We start from the raw sequence: 8,099 nt of genomic DNA on the forward strand, positions 1-8,099 counted from the left end.
GCTTTACTTGTGTCAGTAGCTTGTACAGTTAAGGTCGATAAATAAAGAAGTTTCAAAGTAAAGCCACTCTTTCATCTAGCTGAGGCGGCTCAGGCCTCCCGATCCGCCTCAACTTCGCTTTCGTGCGAACGCCGAGAAACCTGTCGTGCGGCAACCGGGTTACTCTCTCACGCTTCCTTCTGGACATACGGCGCCATCTAGTGGCATTGCTGAGAAGCTCACACGTGTCCTCCGAGGGTTGCAGAAGATAGTGCCAGCCTTTCCTCCTTTCCCTACAAGAACCACTTCTCTCTCGCACGAACGGAAGCGCCATGCATTTCGGAGGCCACGCTCAGGTTTCGTGGTGGCGGTGCTAGATGGCGCTGGATGGGCGCCGAGTGTATTGAAATGTAAAGAGTAGAAAGCAGACCATTATATGTGGTCCTTTTAGACATTTCTTAAGGAAGCGCGAAAGGGGACCCCCCCCCCCCCCCCTGCAGTGCACGCCTCATATACGTAACTTGTTTCGACGGTGGCAATACGTTTTTTCGCTATATTGATTCAATGCCAAGGAGGTTAAAGAAAAACTGGTTTTTCTTTAACCTCCTTGTTCAATGCTAACGCATAACAGTCGACAGTCATGGTGAGATAAGTTCTGCGGCATTTTTTTTTTTGGCTTATAGAATTTTTTTGGAGTTTTGGATTTAAACCATCTTGAATATTTATTTAACGAAAAACAAAGAACGGCAAGTCGAAGGTAATTTAGTACATTCCTTTAGGTGTATACCCTTGTGGCACCGCGCGAATAGCACGAAACTTTCAGTGTATATTAAATACGAATATGAAGTTGAGCTGCATTTTAAATAATTGCCGTCCTGTGACAGCAGATGGTCCGCTCTCAGCAATAAACAGTTTGGAAGCCACACACACGCACACGCACACGCACACACACACACACACACACACACACACACACACACACACACACACAAACGCTAGAACGAAAGGCTGGTGGTCGACTCCGGTAGTGGGTGCACGTCTTGAATTAGGTCGCGGTGACGTCAAAAAAAAAAACGGAAAACAAAAATCGATTAAAATAAACTCTAAGCTTTTACGTGCCTAACCACATTCCGATTACGAGGCACGCCGTAGCGGGGGACGCGGATTAATTTGGCTACAGCTGGAGTTACTTAAACCAAGCTCGTGAACGATCTGCAATTATTGGACATCTGTATATGTGAAATTTCTTGCATATTTAACATATAAATAATACACAATGGCTGTTACTACTTCTCTTCAACAAGACCAGCAGAAAATGCAATAGACGTTCCTGTTACCATATATTTAAAACAAAAATGAGCGCAAAATAACAGGTCGAAAGAAATTCCCCACTTTTTTTTTTAAAAGTTGTTTTCCAAAATTTGTCACGGCAGTTAAGTGGTTAACTTATATCTAAGCATACATGAGCGTTTTTTTTTTTTTTTTTGCCTTTCTCTCCCTTCGAAATGCGACCACGGCGGTCGGGACCGAACCCACGACCTCACGCTCAGCGGCGCAACGCCATGAAGCCACATGGGCCGCCGCTACGAGTGTGAGGGCAAGGATTTTGACAGCGGCTGTATTAGAGTCCAAGCAGTTGTTTACCACCAAAGGTGCGCTACACTGCATTCTGATATAGTCAAGCACTCAATCTAGAAATTTTGACAGCTCTTCGATCGCGCATCAGAAATTCGTGACGTCACAATGTCGCAGCGGCGCGAAATCCAAGTGACGGGGTACCATGCCCTTCGTTTCTTTGCTCCTGCGAGTGATGAACCTAACTTCCCTTGAAGTGATTGAAAAAAAAAAAAACAGGCATTTGAAGTTAATGTTTAATTATTTTTACGACAAATTTACCTCCGCATTCTAGAACGCTCCCTCGCTCCACATTCCACCTCGACTCGAGAAAGCGAATAATGGCCGCGCCGCCCCCATACTCGACAGAAGTGGTCACTTACGCTTCACTAACGTTGCGCTTCACCCCGCGACAATCGTAGCGCCATCATTAGCCAAGGGGCGACGCCGTGGTCAACTCGAAGCACGTGAGGCGGCAAGCCGGCGTATACCTACCGTGGCCGCCTGCTTTTTATGCGGAAGGAGCGATTGGCCCAGGCAGGCCTTCGAATACTTGGCATCGACATGCATGCGCACCGACTGGACAAACCGCATGTGCCGCCTTGAGAAGAAATACGGCTTCTTCACGGCACCCACATAGGCGGAATATCCGGGACGTGCGCGACCGCGTCAAGGAAAAGGAGGAGGCACTATGGCTGCAAGCGATCGAAAAGACCACATCGATTCTATATGGCCGACACAAGTGGCAAATCCCCGCGTAGGTGTGAAGTTCTGTGGCGACAGCTGCATACTCGCACCTTTCCGTCCCCTTAGCTCCTCCACCGCATTCATCCCGCCATTTACCTTTCTCCCTCTTGTAAATTCTGTGTCTCTCCCAAAGCAGACTGAAACCACATCATGTGAGGGTGCCCTAAACACCCCCTTCCCCTTTTCCTCAAGCAATTAATATCTAGTGAGGAGCAGTGGGAGGCTGCCTTGCGCAGCTCCAGGCCCGATCTTCAGGAGGCCATCCTGGAGTGGGCTGAGAGGACAAAGGAGGCTTACTTCAAGTAGTTCCTCCCCCCACCCTCTACTCCATTGCTTCCTTCCCTTTAAAGAGGGATGAATAAAGTTTTTCATCATCATCATCATCATTGGCGTGGTGCCGGTCTTCGGGAGCTGCCTGCTCTTCGAGGCACGAGCTGGGGCACTGCGCACGCTGGAGCGTCAACGGAGGATTGACAGTGAGCGGCCGGACGTGACGTGTCGCGCATCCGGTGGCGGTGACGAATCTACGCGGCTCATTGTAATGCATTACATTACATTACATTATGGGGTTTTACGTGCCAAAACCACTTTCTGATTATGAGGCACGCCGTAGTGGAGGACTCCGGAAATTTCGACCACCTGGGGATCGTTAACGTGCACCTAAATCTACGTTAGGATGGATAGTTGGGCGTGTTGGTTAAGCATGATTTCTGAAGTGAAGGCGCTCTGTGTGTGTGTGTTTCTTCTTTGTCCTCCGTCTTTTTAGCGCCTTCAAAAAGGCGCCCTGTGTGTGTGTGTTTCTTCTTTGTCCTCCGTCTTTTTAGCGCCTTCAAAGGCGCCCTGTGTGTGTGTGTTTCTTCTTTGTGTGTGTGTGTTTCTTCTTTGTCCTCCGTCTTTTTAGCGCCTTCACTTCAGAAATCACCTAAATCTAAGTACACGGGTGTTTTCGCATTTCGCCCCCATCGAAATGCCGCCGCCATGGCCGGGATTTGATCCCGCGACCTCGTGCTCAGCAGCCCAACACCATGGCCACTGAGCAACCACGGCATTGTGATGCAGTGCAAGAAAATTGAGCCCCACAGTGTGTAGGAGATATCCCCGTTCATATTGCACTAGGCTTTGAGGGCGATGGTGGGGAGGTTAACCATGGGTTAACAGGGGAGCGGTAGAGCGAACTAAGCGGCGCCTCGAAAGAGATGAATAGCTGCAATTCTGGGGAGGTGGTCCGGATAAACGCTACAGAAGTACGCGTAGTGAGCGGCTGCCCCATAATGTGACCCTGCCCTCCCGCCTTCGCTCCCTCTGTCTGTTTTTTTTTTTTTATTGCCAAGCCGCTATAAATGCGGTGACCCGTTACAAAGGGAAAGGCACCACGTCGTCGCAAACATCATCATCATCATGGAGATGAGAAAGGGCTAGTCGGGGATCGTTTAAGAATAAGGGGGTTAAGTGTCGCTCATTAGTGTCCCTTGATGATGATGATGATATGTGGTGTTTAATGGCGCAAGGGCCAGGTGTGGCCAAAGAGCGCCATGACAAGTGATGATGTTGACGATGTAATATGGAGATGTGACTTGGCTGTAAAGTGGCCTAAAATAGTTGCTGTAAAGTGCATAAAATCTACGTGATATAAAATTATGGCGATGACTAATGACGAATACTATGAACATTAAAATCCATCGTAAAAGAATGACATAGAATTGAAAATATATGAGATGGTAAAAATAGCTGGAGCACTGTTGCCTCGCCGGAGCCCTTGAAACACAAGGGCCTAGAGGCACGTGCTATACGAAAGAACTATCACAGCGCCATCCTCTGAAGAGAGGAGACGCTACGAACATGTGGGGCTAACAACATGCAATACAACATCTTTCAGATAACTTAGGACTGCATTGGTGTCAAATAGCGGTTCTGGGCCGAGTAACATTAATGGGTGAAAGGGAATGTGCTGCCGGTATGCTAAGGGAAAATGTTTCTTTCTTTCAAATTCGGCTTTCCGGCACTCCAGGAGGACGTGGAGGACGGTAAGCCTCTCCTCGCATCTACCGCAGGTTGGAGGGTCATTTCCGGTGATTAGAAAATTATGGGTGCCGAATGTGTGTCCTATTCTGAGATGACAGAATAGGACATCTGTTCGGCGTGATTTTGTTACAGAGGGCCAGAATCCTAACTGTGGCTTTATCACGTGGAGCTTATTATTTGTTTCCGCGTCCCATAGGCGCTGCCAGTGGTTTCCTCCGTAAGAAGGGCTTCAGGTCTGTGACAGGAACTGCAGCGGTGGGATTTGCAGAATGCGATGCAACTGACGTGGCCATCTGGTCCGCCAGATTATTACCTTCGATGCCCCTGTGACCTGGCACCCAGCATATGATGACATGCTGGTTACCTATATACGCTTTACACAGAACGGAATAGAGTTCATTAATTACCGGATTTTTGTGGTTAGAGAATGACATCAAGGCCTTCACAAGTCTGGTTAACCTCCCTGCCTTCCTCTCATTTGCATCTCTCTCTCTAAGGGAGTCCGTATATATGACTGATTTCTGGAGTTTTGATTTCCTGATATGCTTCACAGCTGATAATAGTGCGTAGGCCTCAGCCGTAAAGATACTAATTTCGGGATTCAGTACATCGGTTTCCGAGAAGGATGGACCGACGGCTGCGTAGGACACCCCGTCGTGTGACTTCGATGCATCTGTGTAGAACTCCGTGCAGGAGTACTTGTACTGGAGTTCCCGGAAATGCATTTGTATTTCAATCTCTGGAGCATGCTTTGTGACTTGCACGAAAGATATATCGCATTCTATGAGCTGCCAATCCCAAGGAGGTAGCAGCTTAACTGGATGCATTAGGCGGAGCTCGAGTAGTGGGACATGCATTTCATCACTAAGCTCCCTCACACGCATCGAGAAAGGCTGTCTTACGGAAGGACGATTATGAAAGAGCGTAGCATATGTCATATCGTTGATGGTATTAAAACATGGATGCTGGGGATTAGAGTGGGCTTTCAGGAAATATGTTTGGCTGATGTATGCTCTCTGCAGCTGAAGTGACCACTCATTTGATTCTACGTATAAACTTTCAATGGGACTTGTTCTGAAAGCTCCAGTGGCCAGTCGGATTCCTAGATGGTGGACCGGATCTAGCATCTTTAGCGCGCTCAAGGCTGCAGAACGGTAGATCACGGCACCGTAGTCCAACCGAGATCGAATGAGACTCTTGTATAAATTCATTAAACATTTCCTGTCGCTGCCCCATGTTGTGTGGGATAACACTTTCAGTAAGTTCATTGTTTTTAAGCATTTGACCTTGAGATTCTTTATGTGTGGAATAAAAGTTAATTTAGAATCAAGTATGATACCTAAGAACTTGTGCTCTTCGTTCACAGGGATTTGCTGGCCATACATTTCAATATTGGGATCTGCAACGAGGCCTCTCTTTCTTGTGAAAAGCACACAAGAACTTTTGTTCGGGCTCACTTTAAATCCGTTTTCGTCTGCCCATTTAGAGACTTTGTTCAAGTCCTGTTGTACTTGCCTCTCGCACACTGCAAGGTTGCAGGACTTGAAGCCTATTTGTATATCATCTGCGTAAACAGAATAAAAAATGGCTGGCGGTAATGAAGCACGAAGGCTGTTCATTTTCACGTTAAAGAGTGTGCAACTAAGCACACCTCCTTGAGGTACACCATTTTCTTGTATGAAAGGTCGCGACAGTACACTGCCGATTTTCACGTGGAAGGTACGTTTGGACAGATAGCTTTCTATTATGTTTAGCATATTTCCACGGATGCCCATCCCCGTCAAGTCTCGCAAGATCCCGTATCGCCACGTCGTGTCGTACGCCTTCTCCATGTCGAGGAATATCGATAAGAAGAACTGTTTATGTACAAATGCATTGCGGATATTTGCTTCAATGCGTACGAGATGATCAGTTGTGGACCGCCCTTCTCTAAAGCCACACTGATAGGGATCAAGCATATTGTTCAGTTCAAGGAAATGTATTAGTCTACGATTAATCATTTTTTCGAATAGCTTACAAAGACAACTTGTTGGAGCTATCGGGCGATAACTTGCCGCCAAGGAAGGGTCTTTACCCGGCTTCAAGACGGGAATAACAATAGCTTCCTTCCATGAGGATGGGAGGTATCCGGCAGCCCAAATAGAGTTGAAAAGTGCCAGAAGTGCCATTTGTGTGTCTTCGTGCAAGTTCTTAATCATATCATAGATAATTCTGTCAGCTCCCGGTGCAGAGCTTCTACATGTGCTCAATGCAGCTTTAAGCTCGGCAATATTGAAAGGACGGTTATATGGTTCATCTGGACGGCATTTACGATCAAGTGTCTTAAGTTCAGCTAATTGTTTATATTTGAGGAATGATTTTGTGTAATGTGTGGAGCTTGATACTTTTTCGAAGTGTTCGCCCAGAGCATTCGCCTGGTCCTCCAAGGTAGTCCCTTGGTCGTCCACTAAGGGCAGAGGGTGGATTTGTTGCCCCTTTATCTTTCGTACGCCATTCCATACTTTGGACTCTTGGGTGTAGGAAGTGATGCCCGAGAGAAACCTCTCCCAGCTAGCCCTCCTTGCCCGTCTCCGTGTGCGCCTTCCTTGTGACTTTGCGAGCTTAAATTCTATGAGGTTTTCTGCGGTCGGGGAGCGACGCAGCAAACCCCACGCTTTGTTTTGTTTCTTTCGTGCCAGTCTACACTGTTCATTCCACCAGGGTACCCGTCTTTTACAAGAGAGACCTTGTGTTTGGGGAATGAACTTTTCAGCTGCGTCGATTATAAAACCAGTAAAATATGCTACGGCATTGTCTAAGTTAAAATCAGTGATAAGATCTCGTGATAAGTAAGTTGCTTCCTTAAAATCATTCCATTCGGCGGAGGCTAGTTTCCATCGGGGTGTATGTAGGGGGCATTCATATTGAGGCGTTGACTTTAACATTACAGGGAAGTGGTCACTTCCATAGGGATTTTTTATTACATGCCATTGCAAGTCCGGGTAAATTGAAGCCGAGCCAATAGACACGTCTATTGATGAATATGAATTATTATGAATATTATAATAAGTTGGCTCCTTCTTGTTGAAGATGCATGCACCGGAGTTCACAAGAAAGTTTTCAATGAAACGACCTCTCGCGTCGCATCGCGAGTCCCCCCACATGGTGTGGTGTGCATTAAAATCGCCTGCGAGTATGTAAGGGTGCGGAAGCTGGTCAATTAGTTTATAAAAATCACTTTTTTCCAGATCAAAGTTAGGGGGTATGTATATGCAACATACAGTGATCAATTTATTAAAAAGAATTGCCCGAATTGACACTGCCTCAAGGGGCGTCTGAAGGGCGACCTGGTGACAAGCTATGGACTTGTCTACAACTATTGCTACACCTCCAGACGAGGTATTCGCCTCGTTGCGGTCTTTACGGTAGATGGCGTACTGACTAAGAAACTTTGTTTGTGTGCATTTAAGATGTGTTTCCTGAACACACAGCACCTTTGGGTTATATGTGTGTAATAGTTCTTTAATGTCATCGCCGTTGTGGATAAGACCTCTAACGTTCCAGTGTATTATTTGTGTAGCCATATTGTTCGTGTTTTTATGCTGTGTGTCAAGAAGAGTCAAGTAAGAGAAAAGACTTACGGAGCCTTTTCAGGCCCCGTAATTATGGTACGGGTTTTGTCTGTCTTGGAGCGGTCGCGAGACTCGCGCCGCTCCCGAGGCGCTAGATGCGCCTTCTGGCTAGGGGTTGTGTCCATC

The sequence above is a fragment of the Dermacentor andersoni genome, chromosome 9 (assembly GCF_023375885.2).
Source record: "Dermacentor andersoni chromosome 9, qqDerAnde1_hic_scaffold, whole genome shotgun sequence".
Classification (NCBI taxonomy): domain Eukaryota; kingdom Metazoa; phylum Arthropoda; class Arachnida; order Ixodida; family Ixodidae; genus Dermacentor; species Dermacentor andersoni.